Source organism: Triticum urartu, chromosome 5A (genome assembly GCF_056163025.1).
Source record: "Triticum urartu cultivar PI428250 chromosome 5A, HENAU_Tu73, whole genome shotgun sequence".
NCBI classification, from domain to species: Eukaryota; Viridiplantae; Streptophyta; class Magnoliopsida; order Poales; family Poaceae; genus Triticum; species Triticum urartu.
Window position 1 is genome coordinate 20,559,106 of NC_141877.1, and position 20,650 is coordinate 20,579,755.

The following is a 20,650-nucleotide window of genomic DNA, read 5'->3' on the forward strand; positions in this document are numbered from 1 at the left end:
CCCGACGACGCAGACGCCGCCAGGCTACCCCGACGCCGCCCGCCCCGGCCCGCCCCCATCGTCGTCGTCGCCCGCGCCCCTGCCCCGACGCGCGCCGCCCCGGCCCGCCCCCGTCGCCGTCGCCCGGGTCCCTGCCCCGACGCGTGCCGCCCCGGCACGCCCTCGCCGTCGCCCGCGCCGGCCCCTTCCCCGACGCGCACCGCCCCGGCCCGCCGTCGCCCGCGCCCCCTACCCCGAGCGTGCGCCCCCTGCCCCGTCGCCATCCTCGCCGCCGAACCCCCGGTCCTCCTGGTCCGGCCGGCACCATCCCTAGCTAGCTAGCATTTTTTTCATATATATGCTTGTATGCTTGTTTTTTATATATGTGTATATATGTTCTCTATGTATATATGCAAAAGATAGTTTTTTAGAAAAATTAGGATTTTTTTTTCTGTTCATAGATTTTTTTGGTGATATTAATTATTGTCAATATGCAAATGTTTGTATATTCATATGAACAATGAATTAGGCAATACTACTTCATGTATTTTTAAGAAGGAAGAAGAAAAAAAAAGATTGAGAGGAAAAAGGAAATAAGAAGAGGAAGAAAGGAGAAGAAGAGGGGAGAGGAAGACGAGGAGAAATAAATAAGAAGAAGAAAAAAGAAGAAAAAGAAGAGGAGAAGAAGAAAGGAATAGAGGAGAAGAAGAGTAAAATAGAATATATATTCTATTTTCTCTTTTCTCCTCTATTCCCTTCTTCTTCTCCTCTTTTTTTTCTTTTTTTTCTTCGACACGTGGGGGGGGGGGGGGAGGTCGAGAACGTCGGACCTTCATGAGAGAGCCGGGGAAGAAGGGGAAGAAGAGGGAGAAGAGAGGAGAGGAAGAAGAGGACGTCTTCTCCTCTATTCTTTCTTCTCTTCTTTTTTCTTCTTCTTCCTATATGTATTAGTTTTTTTATTTAGGTTGTCAATTAGTAGATATTAATTTTGTTCATATATGTATGGATGCTTGTGATATGTATGTATGTATCGGGTATGTCATTGTCGATATACCCCCTACCCGATAACTTCGACATGAGGGGGTCGAGAGGGGGTCTAGGGTCGCCGAGGGGTCGAGGGTCGTCGAACATGAGAGGAAGAAGAGGATAAAAAAAGAAGAGGATGAAGAAAAAAAAAGGGGAGAAGAAAGAATAGAGGAGTTCTTCTCCTCTATTCTTTCTTCTCCTCTTTTTTTTCTTCTTCTTCCTCTTTTTTTATCGGGAACGAGGGTCGTCGAGGGTCGCCGAGCGGTAGAGGAAACCCTAAATCGCAAGTATCGTCGGTGTGAGATACATGTGGCCGTCGGTCTTGGACAGTACATCCACGTCCCACAAGTGACGCGGGCTTCGACGCCCACGTCACTTGTGGACGTGGATGTAGTGTCCGACACCGACGGCCACATGTATCTCACACCCACGATACTTGCTATTTAGGGTTTCCTCTACCGCTCGGTGACCCTTGACGACCCTCGTTCCCGATAAAAAAAAGAGGAAGAACACTAGTAGAAAAAGGGTCAAATGTGAAGCACATTAGTGCCGGTTTGAATTTGAGCCGGCACTAATGTGACCATTAGTGCCGGTTCCAACGGCTAGGTGGGCAGACTTCATTAGTACCGGTTCGTGGGTAACCTTTAGTACCGGTTCATGCCACGAACCGGTACTAATGAGGCTGTGTCAGGCTATGGTCAGTCTGGGGCCCCACGAAGACCTTTAGTAGCGGTTCATGCCATGAACCGGTACTAGAGTTTCTTTGTAAGCTGATTTTTAGTCCCACCTCGCCAAGAGAGAGGCAGTATGAGCAGTTTATAAGCCGTGAGTGCACAGACAATGACGAAGAGTTGCAATGCTCACCTACATGTTGATTAGCTTCAAGCCTTGCGGAATAGCATAGATTGCATTGAGCTATGTGCAGTGCAGTCTACACTATTCCGAATGGCTTGAAGCAAATTAACCAGCATTGCACCTCTTTTTTATTTTTAATAACTTATTTGAACTCCGGACTTCTTTTGTGTTCAGTATGCAGCATTCAAAGCGACGTCATCAATTTCCAACATGTTCTGACATCATTTGTTGTTTTTCGGTCATTTAACGCATGTACTAACTACACTATTCCGAATGGCTTGAAGCAAATTAACCAGCATTGCACCTCTTTTTTATTTTTAATAACTTATTTGAACTCCGGACTTCTTTTGTATTCAGTATGCAACATTCAAAGCGACGTCATCAATTTCCAACCTGTTCTGACATCATTTGTTGTTTTTCGGTCATTTACCTAATTGTTTAGAGAGCTAAATGACCGTGAAATTGAAAATCACTACGAAATGAATCCTGAAAATGTTGAAACTTGGCATGGTATCATCATATCACCCGCATAGCATGCGCGAAAGAGTAGAGAGGGTCACGGCAAAAACTTGACGCACTTCATGTACAAACTGGACAAACTCTTTCAGAGTATCAGGGTTTCGGACGAGAACTCATCTGTTACACGGCCACTTCAATGTTTTTTAAACTTATTTGAACTCCGGACTTCTTTTGTGTTTAGTATGCAGCATTCAAAGTGACGTCATCAATTTCCAACATGTTCTGATAACATTTGTTGTTTTTCGGTCATTTACCTAATTGTTCAGTATGCAACATTCAATTTCCAGAAGAAAATAAATAGAAGAAAAGAAATAATGCAGAAAATAAAAAAACTATAAAAAAATTACTCAAAAATAAATAGAAGAAAATAAATAATGCAGAAAAGAAAAAACTATATAAAAACTACTCAAAAATAAATAAAAGAAAATAAATAATGCAGAAAAGAAAAAACTATATAAAAAATTTGTTGGCGCGCTGCCCAGTGGGCCTGCCAGACCTAGGGTGTGCAAATGCAGGCCCAGAAGGCCCAGCAGACTCACAGGGCAGCGCGCCCTAATTAATTAGGCCCAGAAGCCTGCTATATAGAGGAGTTCGAAGAGGTAGCCGCGGCTGGGTTCATAAACCAGTGCGGCTGCCCTTCGTCGGGCGAGGTGGGACTAAACTTTGGGGTGGCAGCGCGAGGCCTTTAGTACCGGTTGGTGGCTCCAACCGGTACTAAAGACCACCCTTTAGTACCGGTTGGAACCACCAACCGGTACTAAAGGCCTGCTCTTCCCGCCTCTTGGCCTAGCCAAAGTTGGCCTTTAGTACCGGTTGGTGGCTCCAACCGGTACTAAAGGCCTCTCCTATATATACAACACTTATGAAAATTCAGTTAGATCTCCCCACTTCTTTCGTCTCCAACCTCTCGCGCGCCGCTCGTACCCGTCCTCGCCGCGCGTCGCCCGTCGTCCGTCGTCGTCGTCGCTGTCCCCGCCGCCGCCCGTCGTCGTTGCCGTCTCGCGCCGCCGCCCCGAACGCCGTGCGCCACCGTCCGTCGTCGTCCTGCCGCGGTCCCGTACGTCTCTCGCTCTCGCGTATACCCGCCACGCCGCCGTACGTCGTCGTCGCACCCGGCCCGTATGGCGGCGCCCCCGCCCATACGTACGCCGCCGCCCCCGCCCCGTACGTCGGCGCCCCCGCTCGTACGTACGGGGCGGCGGTGTACGGGGCCACAAACATACACACACACATATACATACACACACACACATACACACACATACACACACATTTTTTTACTTATTTTCTGTTTTTTAGAAAAGTTAATTAGATGATCGAATGTTTGATTAATGTCAAATGGTAGATGAATTAGCTAGATAGAAAATTGTCGAACTAGAGATTTGAACTAGTTGAATAATTAATATAACTAGTTTATTTTTAGTAAGAAAATTATCGAACTAGTTTATTTAGGTATATGAGATTTGAACTTGTTCAACAATTAATATAACTAGTTTATTTTTAGTAAGAAAATTGTCGAACTAGTTTATTTAGGTATATGAGATTTGAACTAGTTCAATAATTAATATAACTAGTTTATTTAGGTATATGAGATTTGAACTAGTTCAATAATTAATATAACTAGTTTATTTTTAGTAAGAAAATTTAGGTATCTGAGATTTGATGATCTAATTAAAATATTATTTGTTAATGAGTTTTTATGTTTATTTAATTTTTTATATATTTTGAGTTTATATAAATGTTAGATTAATGTCGAATGTTAGATGAATTAGATAGAAAAGTTAAATATATAATAATGTCAATTGTTAGAGATGAATATAGTTAGATATATTAATGTCAAATGTTAGATGAATATATATTTGGCTAGATATTAATTAATGTTAGATAGTAATAGGTGTTTAATGTTTCACCTATATGAACATAGGAAATGTCATCCGACGACGAAAAATATTTCATTATGTGCGAACACTGTGAAGACCAGCGCGGCCTGTGCGACAGAAATTTCCTTGTTGATGGTAGGCGCTTCAGCATCAAGCTGGATGAGACATTCGAAGTTGATACAGTAAGTCACTTTGGCAATTATTATTTGAATGCAAAAATTATGCTTCATTTGCTTCAACTTATAAATTTAAATTTTCACTATTCTACTAGTGCATCCCCTGCCATGCAAGTATTTTTGTCTTGGATAAGATAGGTTTTAGTGCTATAGATGATATGGAGGTAAAGAGAGTTTACTTGAAGACGGAGCATGGGTATACTTTCAACGTCAAATTATATAATGGAGACACATACACCCATTTTGAATGCAAAACTTGGCAAGCACTATGCAAGGCTTATGCATTTGAGCCTGGTATGGTTGTCACCTTTGATATTCGTCCGAAAGATGATATTGAAGGTAATATAGACATCTGGGTCGATGTGCAAACACCTCTAGTTCTACTATTATGTGAGTTTTTCTCAACCATGCATGCATATGTTTATGTCTTTGATACAGTTTATTCAAAAATAGTTGACAACTAATTTGTATTGTCAGCTTATTTCGGTTCAAGCAAACATGTCCGGCGCTTGGTAGACATGACCTACTACTGCCCCAGGGCTCAACTAAACTGCGAGGAGATAAGTCATTATGTTTCATGGCTTGAGGATCTTAATACTGTCAAGACAAATTTTTTCCCTGAACTTAGAAATGTTAGTACGCAAAACGTGCGACCAATGGTGATCGTCTTGAACTACGGTCACATCTATAATCGAAAGATGGTAAGATTTTAACTATTTGTCCTTAATTAGTGCATCTTTTGCATACATTATTTTTGAAGCTAAACATTCATTGCTTAGTATATTAATTACTATACGATGTTCTTCAACAGGGACTTCCGATGACAGTTGTGCCTTAGTGGATCGAGACTAAAGGTGACATGTCAATGGTTAGCTTACGACCAAGATATCCTACATTGCACATGAGTGCATTCAGGATTTCTGGAAGCGAAGAATGCTTAATAGTGAAAGATTGGAGCAAAATTGTTAACGATCGCAGAGAAGTACTAGGGGGCAGCAAGGAGAAGCGCAACCCAAGATTAGGAGACAGATTCATCTGCATGCTCCAGTATGATGAATCAGGAGAGCTATACATGTTCTATGCTATTCTACCTGAGAGGGAGCAGCACTAGTTCATGCTCTTAATTAGCTAGTGTCTCATGTCCGTGTCCTGAACTTCGATGTTGGTGATGATTATGTTGAACTCGATGATATCTTTGCTTCTGTTAGAAAGTGAATGTTTCCTCTTTAAGCTAGCCAGTGTTGGTGATGATTAGATAGCTAGCGGTAATGACTACGATGATTAAATAGTGGTAATTAGACGACTACGATGATTTTTAGCTAGCTAGAGTTTATTTATTTATTAATATGCTATGATGATGATCATGATGATGATGACGACTGCAACTCATTATAACGTAAAACAATCCTAAATTAAATTGATAACAAAAATTTAATTGAAAAATACAAAATAAAACAAATACCCACAAATATTTAGTACCGGTTGGTGTTACCAACCGGTACTAAAGGGCTCCCGGCCCCCGGAGTTGGCTCGTGCCACGTGGTTTCCCTTTAGCACCGGTTTGTGCTGAACCGGTACTAAAGGGGGGGGGCTTTAGTGACCTCACTTTAGTGCCGGTTATGGAACCGGCACTAAAGGGCCTTACGAACCGGTGCTATTGCCCGGTTCTGCACTAGTGGAAGAAGAAAAAAAGAGGAGAAGAAAGAATAGAGGAGTTCTTTTTTTATCCTTGAAGCGTTGTCGAGGCCACCCCAAACCCTAGAGAAGCAGCGTCGAGGCCACCCAAAACCCTAGAGAAGCAGCATCGAGGCAACTAATTAATATTAGTTCTACGTTTGCCACTAATTTATCCATCTGTCATGTTTGAATAATAATTGCCATGTTGTAAATATTTGTAGAAACTATGGACACCGCCCGAGACGAAGTACAGGAAGAGTTGTTGGGGGACATAATCGCACGAGGAAGTGTTGCCGTCTGCTCGTTGTTTCTCAATGATACCGATGGTCTGGAAGCAGCTGGCTATGATTATGATGGCTCCGGTGACCTAATGCCGGTGCAAGAAGGAGACCGTGAGGACGGCTCCGGTGACCCAATGCCGGTGCAAGGTGATCGTGATGACGTCTCCGGTGACCGAACCGAGTCCGGCCAGGTATATATATTAGTTAAGCTTCTGCTGACTAGCTAATTGATGCATTCATTGTTTTGGTATGTACAAATATTAATTAAGTCTTTGTTCTCTTTTCTAGCCCTCCGGATCAAGCACAACTTCGGTAAAGAGACGAGGCCCGAAGAAAAAGTTGAGCTCGGATGAAAAGTTTGAGATCATAGCAATCGCACGCGACGGCCAACCGATTAAACCCCTCTGGACAAAGAGCGCATTTGTTGCTCAGTGCGGGGTTTTGGTTAGGGACAAGATCCCGATCAGCATCCAGCAATGGTTAAAGCCGGCTACAGAAGACCCTGAGGTGTCTTATGTCAATGATATGAAGAAAAATGATCTGTGGACTGAGCTGAAGTCAAATTTCGCCCTACCGCAAGAGGATCATCCGGAGAAGCCAGTTAAAGAGCAACTAATCAAGTCTTTTGCTCTTAAGAGGATGGCAGAACTATTCAGGAGGTGGAAGAAAGAGCTGAATAAGTTTGTCGAAAATAGAGAGACACCAGAATTCAAGGGCAGATATGAGCCGCATTTGTGGCCCACAAGACATCGGAAAAGAGTAAGAAGATGTCGGTGACAAACAAGCAAAATGCTGTGAAGAAGAAGCATCACCATCACACGGGGTCAGGTGGCTACCTCGTAGCCCGGCCTAAGTGGGCCAAGACTGAGAATGATCTGGCTGATAAAGGGATCGAACCAGAGACAATTAACTGGCCAGACCGTTGCCGGACTTGGTTCTTCGGGGCTGGCGGAACCTTGGACCCTATATCAGGGAAGTGCATTTGGACGAACGATCAAATGGACATACCAGTCAGGAAGCTTCAGCAGTATATCGAAGCAGCGCAGCAAGGGACGTTCGTTCCAGATAGAGAGAACGACGAGCTCACAATGGCCCTCGGGAATCCTAAGCACCCTGGATGGATACGAGGCACGCCAGGCTCCATTCCGTGGAAGGTTGGGTTTCCGGACGCAGGCGGTTACAAATGCCAGGAGAGGAGGAAAAAAGTGCAGCAGACCCAAATGCAGGCGCTACATGCAAGGGTACAAGCGATAGAGGAACGAGAAGCAAATCGCAGCAAACGAACTGCCGAAGCTTCCCCCGAAGCTACCCCGCCATCTCAGCGAAGAAGCAACGTGGCTTCCACCGAGCTGCTTCAGCCGGAGCATGTCTTGACGGCTCCTGCCAGCTATCCCGTGGATGCTATCACGGAGTCTCAAAATTGCCACCTTATGACACAATGGATGAATTTGAAGGTCAAGGCGGCTATTGGCTCTGTTTATCCTACTGAACCCGGCGCAACTTTTCACTTCCGGCCGATTCCAAAAGGATATGCTAGGGTGATGGTGGATGAAATAACGGAGGGATTTGAGGACCTCCAGCTTGACCACCCTACCGTTGAAGGGGAGACTAGGCTGGGTTCTGCTCTGAAGACTCCATGCCTATGGCGGAAGGAGCTCATCAACCTTCTGAACTGGACGCCTCCGCCTCCTCCTCCTCCTCCTCCGGCGAGTCAGGGCACTCCGCCTCCTCCACCGCCTCCTCCTCCGGCGAGTCCAGGCACTCCGCCTCCTCCACCGCCTCCTCCTCCGGCGAGTGACGATCAGGGCACTCGGCCGGCTCCTTCTCCGGCGCGTGGCGGCACTCCGCCTCCTTCTCCGCCTGCGCCGGCGCGCCCGAACAGCTAGCCTCCTCCTTCTCCGCCTCGTTAGCAAGGGCGGAAGAGACCTGCCTCCGCTCCGGCGCGTCGTAGTCCTTCTCCTCCGCCTCGTAAGCAAAGAAAGAAGACAACCGCTCCGTCTGCTCTGCCAGCGTCTAGCAGTACAGCCAGAGGCAGGAGGACATATAGATTCGGTCCTTCTCTGAAGACTCCAGCGAAGTTACCATACAAGAGGACCCCGGAGGAGAATGCCGAGATCGCGCGAGAAGAAGTGAGGAACTTCTTTGAAGGGGTGAAAGCAAAGAAACATCCACCTCCGGAGGAGAAGGTAGATCCGGTGAAAGCGAAGCACACTCTGGCTGCCCTGACAAAACCACCCAAGTCTCCGCCGAAAGGAAACTATGACCGCATTATTGGAAAGGAATTTGCCGAAGCGGAGCGGTCGGGAAGTACTGTCAGTGATCAAAGGCTGAAAGAACGACGAGCTGGGAAACAAATTGCACAGCTCGGCGAACACGCGAAGCAATCGTGCCCCCCGCTCAAGGTGCCTAGCGACATCGTCGCTAATGATCCGAGGATGGTGCCCGGTTATAGCAATCTTGGAGATTACCTGCCCGACGATGTACATTATGATTTCATGGAGGTGCAGATACAGAGATACGAGTACGGGAAGCCTCTCGTCAAAGATGAAAGATCTCTATCAATGATGATGCAAAGATTGCATGATTGGTACATGAAAATCTGCAGAGGGTCTGGGGGGAGGAGTACTTTTTATGTGAAAGTTGAAAAGGAGCATGACCTCGTTGGAATTGATCTTTTGCCTGTTCCATTTGAGGAGTTCTTTCAGTTTTTCAATCAATTGGCCCTTGATAAAACAACGGTCACCTGCTACTGTCTGTAAGTAGTACTACTTCTGTCATTAAGTCTCTCTATATAGCTCAGCTCTTTCATTGCATGTATTTATAATTATCCTCACTATATTATGCAGATTTAAGATCGCCGAATTGAAGAAAACACAAGTCGGTGATATTGGGTTCATTAACACATATCTCATAGATGCAACTGAGGTTAAATTTCATGCCGCAGATACCGAGGCCAACTTGCTACGATCGTTGGTAATAAATGAAAACAAAAATATAATACTCTTTCCTTACAACTTCAAGTGAGTGTTACTTTCTTGTGCATATTCGGTTTCCCTTATATATTAGTCAAGGTTATAGTAATGTAATTGATGAGTTATGCATGCGTGTGCAGTTTCCACTATATTCTCCTAGAGATTAAGCTTGAGCAGGGACTAGTAACCGTCTTAGACTCAAGACGAAAAGATCCCCAGGACTATGCGGACATCACTCAAATGCTCGAGAGGTAAGTTAAATCGATCATTATCCACCATATCAGCAACTTTGTTCATTTCCTGATATATCAAGTAATTGTTTTCTTTGTCTGGCAGGGTTTGGAAAAAACTCACCAAAAAAGCTCCGGGACTCCCGAAGAAGCTGCAATTTAGACACCCGAAAGTAAGTACTATAGTAGCATGTTCCGCGCATCTCCTATTGATACAAGCGCTAGTTTCATCAATACCATTTGGCATTCTTGCTTATCAGTTTGATTGACCTCTATTTTTTGTAAAGTGGTTGTGGCAGGAACAAGGGAATGATTTCTATGGATACTACGTTTGCGAGTCCATCTGCCACACGACCTATGAGCGGGGCTACTCTGACGAGCAATATGAAGTGCGTAAATAACAACATTCACAATTTTATTTTATTACCATCATTTGTGTTGAGTTTCATTCATTCATATATATATGTATGTATTGACCCCCTTCTTCAAATTAGATGTTTCGGAAGCGGGATGAACTCCTAGCACCAGCTCGCATGCGAGCAATTCAAGAGGAATTGGCGGCATTCTTCCTTGACCACGTGATCGCTGAAGACGGAGAATACTATGTGGACCATGAGTCCGTATGTTAGGAGATTATATTTGTAAGAGATAGTTACTGTATATATGTAGCCGGTAGTGTCGGATAGATATACGAGAACTTGTTGTTCGACCAATCTCTCGGAGAAGGAGAGGTGGTCGATATCACTTCTCTCTGTATGCATATATGTTCTTGACGATCTTTTGTTTCCTTCGTTTGCTTACTAGCTAGCTAGCGTGTCTAGTTCTCTCTATACGTATGTATAGTACGTAGCGTCGACCAAGCATAGACATAAGAGAGGACACTTCTCTCTATTAATTATAGCTAGCTAACAGAATATATGATACACCTAAATTAACCCCCCAAACCCCCCCCCCCTTTCAAAACAAAACAAAAACCCCAGCCACAGAAATGCTGACGCGTGGATTCCTATTGGTCCCGGTTGGTGCCACCAACCGGGACAAAAGGCCCTCCTGCCTGGGCTCCGCGCATAGGCCACGTGGAGGCCCATCTGTCCCAGTTCTGGATTGAACCGGGACTAAAGGGACAGGGCATTAGTACCGACCCTTTAGTCCCGGTTCAGGAACCGGGACAACAGGCCCTTACGAACCGGGACAACAGGCCCTTTTTCTACTAGTGTGATATCCCTCGTACTCTTGATCCAGCTGAGGCCGAGGGTGAGTTCCGCTAGCACGATGGCGTGTTGATGGTCATGATGAAGTTACGGATGCAGGGCTTCGCCTAAGCACTACAACGATATGACCGAGGTGTATATCTATGGAGGGGGCACTACTCATGGTTAAAAGATCAACTTGTGTGTCTATGTGGTGCCCCCATCCCCCGTATATAAAGGAGGGGAGGAGGAGGAGGGCCGGCCACAAGGGGCGTGCCGAAAGGGGGGAATCCTACTCCTAGTAGGAGTAGGTTTTTCCCTTTCCTAGTCCAAGTAGGAGAAAAAGGAAGGAGAGGAAGAAGAGAAGGAAAGGGGGGCCGGCCCCCCTATCCCTAGTCCAATTCAGTTTGGGCTAGGAGGCGCGCCACCTCTTGGCCTGCCTCCTCTCTTCCACCACTAGGCCCATAAGGCCCAATAACTTCCCAGAGGGGCTTCCTGTAAACCTCGATAATCTGAAACTTATCCAAAACGACGTGAACCATTCCGGTGTCCGAATGTTGCCTTCCAATATATGAATCTTTATGTATTGAGCATTTCGATACTCCTCGTCATGTGTGTGATCTCATTCGGGACTCCGAACAACTTTCGGTTCATCAACTCACATAACTCATAATACATATCGTCATCGAACGTTAAGCGTGCGGACCCTACGGGTTCGAGAACTATGTTGACATGACCGAGACACATCTCCGGTCAATAACCAATAGAAGAACCTGGATACTCATATTGGTTCCTACATATTCTACCAAGATCTTTATCGGTCAAACCGCACAACAACATATGTTGTTCTCTTTGTCATTGGTATGTTACTTGCCCGAGATTCAATCGCCAGTATCATCATACCTAGTTCAATCTCGTCACCGGCAAGTCTCTTCACTCGTTTCGTAATGCATCATCCCATAACTAACTCATTAGTCACATTGCTTGCAAGGCTCATAGTGATGTGGATTGCTGAGAGGGTCTAGAGATACCTCTACAATACACACTGAGTGACAAATCATAATTTCGATCTATGCCAACTCAAAAAACACCATCGGAGACACCTGTAGAGCATCTTTATAATCACCTAGTTACGTTGTGACATTTGATAGCACACAAGGTGTTCCTCCGGTATTCGTGAGTTGCATAATCTCATAGTCTGAAGAACAAGTATAAGTCATGAAGAAAGAAAATAGCAATAAACTAAATGATCATAGTGCTGAGATAACAGATGGGTCTTGTCCATCACATCATTCTCTAATGATGTGATCCCGTTCATCAATTGACAACACATATCTATGGCTAGGAAACTTAACCATCTTTTATTCACGAGCTAGTCAAGTAGAGCTATACTAGGGACACTTTGTTTGTCTATGTATTCACACATGTAGTAAGTTTCTTGGTTAATACAATTCTAGCATGAATAATAAACATTTATCATGATATAAGGAAATATAAATAAAAACTTTATTATTAACTCTAGGGCATATTACCTTCAGTCTCCCACTTGCACTAGAGTTAATAATCTAGTTCACATCGTCATTTGATTTCACACCAATAATTCACATCTTTATGTGATTAGTTCACATCTTCATGTGACAAATGCCCAAAGGGTTTACTAGAGTCAATAATGTATTTCACATCACTATGTGACTAACACCCAAAGAGTGATCATGTTTTGCTTGTGAGAGAAGGTTAGTCTACGAGTCTTTAACACTCAGATCCGTATGTATTTTGCAAATTTCTATGTCTACAATACTCTGCACGGAGCTACTCTAGCTAATTGCTCCCACTTTCAATATGTATCAAGATCAAAACTTAGAGTCATCTAGATCGGTGTCAAAAGCTTGCATCGAACTCTTTTATCACCTCCATAACCAAGAAATATTTCCTTAGTCCTCTAAGGATAATTTTGACCGTTGTCCAGTGATCTAATCCTAGATCACTATTGTACTCCCTTGCCAAAATCATGCTAAGGTATATAATAGGTCTGGTACACAGCATATCATACTTTATAGAACCTATGACTGAGGCATAGGGAATGACTTTTCATTCTCTTTCTGTTTTCTACCTTGGTCGGGTTTTGAGTCTTTACTCAACTTCACACCTTGCAATACATGCAAGAACTTCTTCTTTGGCTTATCCATTTTGAACTCCTTCAAAATCTTGACAAGGTATGTACTCATTGAAAAAACATATCAAGCGTCTTGATCTATATCTATAGATCTTGATGCTCAATATGTAAGTACCTTAGTGAGGTCTTTCTGTGAAAAACTCCTTTCAAACACTCCTTTATGCTTTCCAGAAAATTCTACATCATTTCCGATCAACAATATGTCATTCACATATACTTAGTAGAGAGGTTGTAGTGCTCCCACTCACTTTCTTGTAAATACAGGCTTCACCGCAAGTCTGTATAAAACTATATGCTTTGATCAACTCATCAAAGTGTATATTCCAACTCCGAGATGATTGCACCAGTCCATAGATGGATCGCTGGAGCTTGCACACTTTGTCAACATCTTTAGAATTGACAAAACCTTCTGGTTGCATCATATACAACTCTTCTTTAATAAATCCATTAAGGAATGTAGTTTTGATATCCATTTGCCAGGTTTCATAAAATGCGGCAACTGCTAACATGATTCGGACGGACTTTTAAGCATCGATACGAGTGAGAAAATCTCATCGTAGTCAACACCTTGAACTTGTCAAAAACCTTTTGCGACAATTCGAGCTTTGTAGATAGTAAGACTACTATCAGCGTCCTTTTTCCTCTTGAAGATCCATTTATTCCGAATGGCTCACCGATCATCAGGCAAGTCAATCAAAGTCCATACTTTGTTCTCATACATGGATCCCATCTCAGATTTCATGGCCTTAAGCCATTTCGCGGAATCTGGGCTCATCATTACTTCCTCATAGTTCGTAGGTTCGTCATCGTCTAGTAACATGACTTCCAGAACAGGATTACCGTACCACTCTGGTGCGGAACGTACTCTGGTTGACCTACGAGGTTCGGTAGTAACTTGATCTGAAGTTTCATGATCATCATTATGAACTTCCTCACTAATTTGTGTAGGCATCAGTGGAACTAATATCTGTGATGAACTACTTTCCAATTTAGGACAAGGTATAATTCCCTCATCAAGTTCTACTTTCCCCCCACTCACTTCTTTCGAGAGAAACTCCTTCTCTAGGGATCCACTCTTAGCAACAAAGATCTTGCCTTCGGATCAATAATAGAAGGTGTACCGAACAGTTTCTTTTGGGTATCCTATGAAGACGCACTTCTCCGATTTGGGTTTGAGCTTATCAGGCTGAAACTTTTTCACATAAGCATCACAACCCCAAACTTCAAGAAACAACAATTATGTTTCTTGCTAAACCACAGTTCATACGGTGTCATCTCAATGGATTTTTAGATGCTGCCCTATTTAACGTGACTGCAGCTGTCTCTAATGCATAACCCCAAAATGATAGTGGTAAATCGGTAAGAGACATCAAAAATCTCACCATATCTAATAAAGTATTGTTACGACATTCATACACACCATTACGCTGTGGTGTTCCAGGTGGCGTGAGTTGTGAAACTATTCGACATTGTTTCAACTGAAGGAAAAACTCCTAACTCAAATATTTCATCTCCGCGATCAGATCGTAGAAACTAAATTTTCTTGTTAGGATGATTCTCCACTTCACTTTGAAATTCTTTGAACTTTTTTAAACGTTTCAAACTTGTGTTTCATTAAGTAGATATACTCATATCTGCTCAAATCATCTGTGAAGGTCAGAAAATAACGATACCCGCCGCGAGCCTCAACACTCATTGAATCGCATACATCAGTATGTATTATTCATAGTAAGTCTGTTGCTTGCTCCATTGCTCCGGAGAACGGAGTCTTAGTCATCTTGCCCATGAGGCATGGTTCGCAAGCATCAAGTGATTCATAATCAAGTGATTCCAACAGCCCATCACCATGGAGTTTCTTCATGCGCTTTACACCAATATGACCTAAATGGCAGTTCCACTAGTATTTTGCACTATCATTATCAACTTTGCATGTTTTGGCATCAATATCATGAATATGTGAATCACTACGATCGAGATTCAATAAACCATTCACCTTGGGTGTATGACCACATAAGGTTTTATTCATGTAAACAGAATAGCAATTATTCTTTGACTTCAATGAATAACCGTATTGCAATAAACATGATCCAATCATATTATGCTCAACACAAACACCAAATAACATTTATTTTAGGTTCAACACTAATCCCGAAGGTAAAGGGAGTGTGCAATGGTGATCTTATCAACCTTTGGAATCATTTCCAACACACATCGTCACCTTGCCCTCAACTAGTCTTTGTTCATTGTGTAACTCCTGTTTTGAGTTATTAATCATAGCAACTGAACCAGTATCAAATACCTAGGGGCTAATATGAATACTAGTAAAGTACACATCAATAACATGTATATCATATATACTTTTGTTGTTGGGTGCTACTTCTTGATCATGCATTGGTTTTGCCTTGAAGAGGAATGGGTGATGCAACAAAGTAGCGTAAGTATTTCCCTCTGTTTTTGAGAACCAAGGTATCAATCCAGTAGGAGATTACATGCAAGTCGCCTAGTACCTGCACAAACAATCAAGAACCTTGCAACCAACGCGATAAAGGGGTTGTCAATCCCTTCACGGCCACTTGCAAAAGTGATATCTGATAAATATAATAACATAAATATTTTTGGTATTTTTATGCTATAGATTGGAAAATAAAGATTGCAAAATAAATAGTAAACTAGAATTGTAGATTGGAAACTTATATGATGTAAAGTAGACCCGGGGGCCATAGGTTTCACTAGTGGCTTCTCTAAAGATAGCATGCATTACGGTGGGTGAACAAATTACTTCTGAGCCATTGATAGAAAAGACGGTCCGTGACAAGTAGACCAAAACGATTCTGCATCTACTACTATTACTCCACACATCGACTGCTATCCAGCATGCATCTAGAGTATTAAGTTCAGAAGAACTGAGTAACACATTTGGCAAGATGACATGATGTAGAGGGATATACTCAAGCAATATGATATAAACACCATCTTTTTATCCTCAATGGCAACAATACAATATGTGTCGTTTCCCTTTCTTTCACTTGGATCGAGCACCGCAAGATTGAACCCAAAGCTAAGCACTTCTCCCATTGCAAGAAAGATCAATCTAGTAGGCCAAACCAAACCGATAATTCGAAGAGACTTGCAAAGATATCAAATCATGCATATAAGAATTCAGAGAAGAATCAAATAATATTCATAGATAATCAAGTTCATAAACCCACAATTCATCGGATCTCGGCAAACACACCGCAAAAAGAGTTACATCAAATAGATCTCCAAGAAGATCGAGGAGAACTTTGTATTGAGATCCAAAGAGAGAGAAGAAGCCATCTAGCTAATAACTATGGACCCAAAGGTCTATGGTAAACTACTCACACATCATCGGAGAGGCTATGGTGTTGATGTAGAAGCCCTCCGTGATAGAATTCCCATCCGGCGGAGCGCTGGAAATGGCCCCAAGATGGGATCTCACAGGTACAGAAGGTTGCGGCGATGGAAAACGTGTTTCATTGCTCTCCCCGAAGGTTTCATGGTATAAGAGTATATATAGGCGAAAGAAGTAGGTCGGTGGAGCTGCGAGGGGCCATTAGGGTGGGGGGCACGCCTGGTCCCCCTGGGCGCGCCCTGCTACCTCATGAGCATTGCGTTGGTTTTCCGTTTAAGAGGAAAGGGTGATGCAGCAAAGTAGTGTAAGTATTTCCCTCAGTTTTTGAGAACCAAGGTATCAATCCAGTAGGAGACTAGGCACAAGTCCCTCATACCTACGCAAACAAATAAGAACCTCGCAACCAACACGATAAAGGGGTTGTCAATCCCTTCACGATCACTTACGAGAGTGAGATCTGATAGAGATAATAATAATAAGATAAATATGTTTGGTATTTTTATGATATAGATTGAAAGTAAAGATTGCAAAATAAAATAGATTGGAAACTTATATGATAAAAGATAGACTCGGGGCCATAGATTTCACTAGTGGCTTCTCTCAAGATAGCATAAGTATTACAGTGGGTGAACGAATTACTATCGAGCAATTGATAGAAAATTGAAAAATTATGAGAATATCTAGGCATGATCATGTATATAGGCATCACGTCCGTGACAAGTAGACCGAAACGATTCTGCATCTACTACTATTACTCCACACATTGACCGCTATCCAGCATGCATCTAGAGTATTAAGTTCATAAGAACTGAGTAACGCATTAGGCAAGATGACATGATGTACAGAGATAAAATCAAGCAATCACTAGTGTAAAAAGGGCCACATCGCCGCTGTCTGGAGCTCCACCTTTAGTCCCGGTTGGTAACACCAACTTTTTTAATGTTTTTAAAACTTTTTTGAATTTTTTTTATTTTCAAATTTCTGAATTATTTCCCAACTTAATCTCTAATCACCCCTCATACCTGCTCAATTTAACCTCTAATATCTAATCACCTCTCATCATTCCAAATCATCTAACTTCTCGGCTGGTCACCCATCCCCTCACTACTCCAGCCTGAGGACGCTTAACTTCCGGGTTCTATTCCCCCTCGTTTCCAAGTCTGCACTTGTTGTTTTCCTGACAATAGTAAGATGTCAATCCTATTAACCCTCACGAGTTTAGCTTGAGCATGAAGTCATACATTTCACTGTTTGAGTTTGAAACTATTATTCTAAAAAACAATAATTATTTAGTAACACTAATATTTCTTAAATAAGTAGTTTGACCACAGTTTGACCAGATTTGACTAAAATTCAAAAAATTGAAATAATTATTTAGTAACACTAATATTCTTGAATAATTATGTAGTAACACTAATATTTCTTGAATAAATAGTTTGACCATAGTTTGACCATAGTTTGACCAGATTTGTCTTATAATATAAAAAACTGTCATAATTATTTAGTAACACTAATAATCTTGAATAATTATTTAGTAACACTAGTACTTCTTGAGCATATCTTTTTTTCCTTTTAGAATTTGAGGATTGTAAAAATTTGCAAATAGGATATAGGTTGTCAAAATCGGATGCGGACTTTCGTGCTGAACATTTTGATATATTATATGTTTTTTTCGACATCGTATGCAAAAGTTTTAGCCGTTTTACTTTTTCATGACACTTTTTTGCAAAACATGTCCAAATTTAGGTTTTTTAATTTTCCTAACTAGTAGATGAAGTAATATAGCTACATCTCGAAGGATTTTATTTTTTGAACTTTTTATCATTTTCTTTTGATTTTCACAAAACTGAAAAGACGGTCCACTTGGGCGGTGGCGGGGTAGAGTTTGAAAATGGGACCTTTAGTCCCGGTTTGAAACAAGAACCTGGACTAAAGGGCATACCACACTTTAGTCCCGGTCCGTGTCTCAAACCAGGACTAAAGGTCTAATCTTTAGTCCCGGATTGAGATACGAACCGGGATTAAAGGGCATCGCACCCTTTAGTCCCGGTTCGTGTCTCAAACCGGGACTAAAGGGCTCATTTGAACTGGGACTAATGCATTTAGCCGCATGAACCGGGACCAATGCTCACATTAGTCCCGGTTCGTGAATGAACCGAGACTAATGGGCTTACCTGGCCCGAACGAAAGCCTTGTTTTCTACTAGTGAATATGACATAAACCCCATCTTTTTATCATCGACGGCAACAATACAATACGTGCCCTGCTACCCCTGCTGTCACTGGGAAAGGACACCGCAAGATTGAAACCAAAGCTAAGTACTTCTCCCATTGCAAGAAAGATCAATCTAGTAGGCCAAACCAAACTGATAATTCGAAGAGACTTGCAAAGATAACCAACCATACATAAAAGATGTCAGAGAAGAATCAAATATTGTTCATAGATAAACTTGATCATAAACCCACAATTCAACGGATCTCGACAAACACACCGCAAAAAGAGTTACATCAAATAGATATCCAAGAAGATCGAGGAGAACATTGTATTTAGATCCAAAGAGAGAGAAGAAGCCATCTAGCTAATAACTATGGACCCAAAGGTCTGAGGTAAACTACTCACACATCATCAGAGAGGCTATGGTGTTGATGTAGAAGCCCTCCATGATTGATTCCACCTCCGGCGGAGCTCCGGAAAAGGCCCCAAGATGGGATCTCTTGGGTACAGAAGGTTGCGACGGTCGAAATAGGGTTTCATGGTGCTCATGGATGTTTTTTGGGTATGTGGACATATATAGCAGGAAGAAGTAGGTCGGTGGAGCCACGAGAGGCCATGAGGGTGGAGGGCACGCCTCGGGGGGTAGGCGCGCCCCCCTGCCTCATGGCTTCCTCGTTGGTTACTTGACGTCCACTCCATGTCCTCTGGATCACGTTTGTTCCAAAAATAACTCTCCCGATGGTTTTATTCCGTTTGGATTCCGTTTGATATTCCTTTTCGGTGAAACATGAAATAGACAAAAAAACAGCAATTTGCACTAGGCCTTGGGTTAGTAGGTTAGTCCCAAAAATAATATAAAAATGTATAAATAAGCCCATTAACATCCAAAATAGATAACATAATAGCATGTAATAATAAAAAAGTATAGATGCATTGGAGACGTATCAAGCATCCCCAAGCTTAATTCCTGCACGTCCTTGAGTAGGTAAATGATAAAAACAGAATTTTTGATGTGGAATGCTACCTAGCATAATTCTCGATGTAATATTCTTTATTGTGGCATGAATGTTCAAATCCGAAAGATTGAAGACAAAAGTTTAATATTGACATAAAAATAATAATACTTCAAGCATACTAACAAAGCAATTATGTCTTATCAAAATAACATGGCCAAAGAAAGTTATCCCTACAAAATCATATAGTATGGCTATGCTCTATCTTCACCACACAAAGTATTTAAATCATGCAGAACCCCGATGACAAGCCAAGCAATTGTTTCATATTTTTATGTTCTCAAACTTTTTCAATCTTCACGCAATGCATGAGCATGAGCCATGGACATAGCACTATATGTGGAATAGAATGGTTGTTGTGGAGAAGACAAAAAAAGGGGAAGATAGTCTCACATCAACTAGGCGTATCAATGGGCTAAGGAGATGCCCGTCAATAGATATCAATCTGAGTGAGTAGGGATTGCCATGGAACGGATGTACTAGAGCTATAAGTGTATGAAAGCTCAAAAAGAAACTAAGTGCATCCAACTCGCTTGCTCACGAAGACCTAGGTCATTTTCAGGAAGCCCATCATTGGAATATACAAGCCAAGTTCTATAATGTAAAATTCCCACTAGTATATGGAAGTGACAACATATGAGACTCTCTATCATGAAGATCATGGTGCTACTTGATGCTCTTTCTTGAAGTCTACCTTTGTCGATTTCTGCATCATGAAGAGCTTGGAAATCGTTTTCGTCATCCCTTGCTTATTATAGTTCTTCACGAAGTTCTAGTAACTTGGTGATAGTGACTAGAGAACTCTGTCAATCACTATCTTATCTGGAAGATTAACTCCCACTTGATTCAAGCGACTGTAGTACTCAGACATTCTAAGCACATGCTCACTGGTTGAGCTATTCTCCTCCATCCTGTAGGCAAAGTACTTGTCAGAGGTCTCATACCTTTCGACTCGGGCATGAGTCTGAAATACCAATTTCATCTCTTGGAACATCTTATATGCTCCCTGGCATTCAAAACGTTTTTGAAGTCCCGGTTCTAAGCCGTAAAGTATGGCACACTAAACTATCAAGTAGTCATCATACCGAGCTT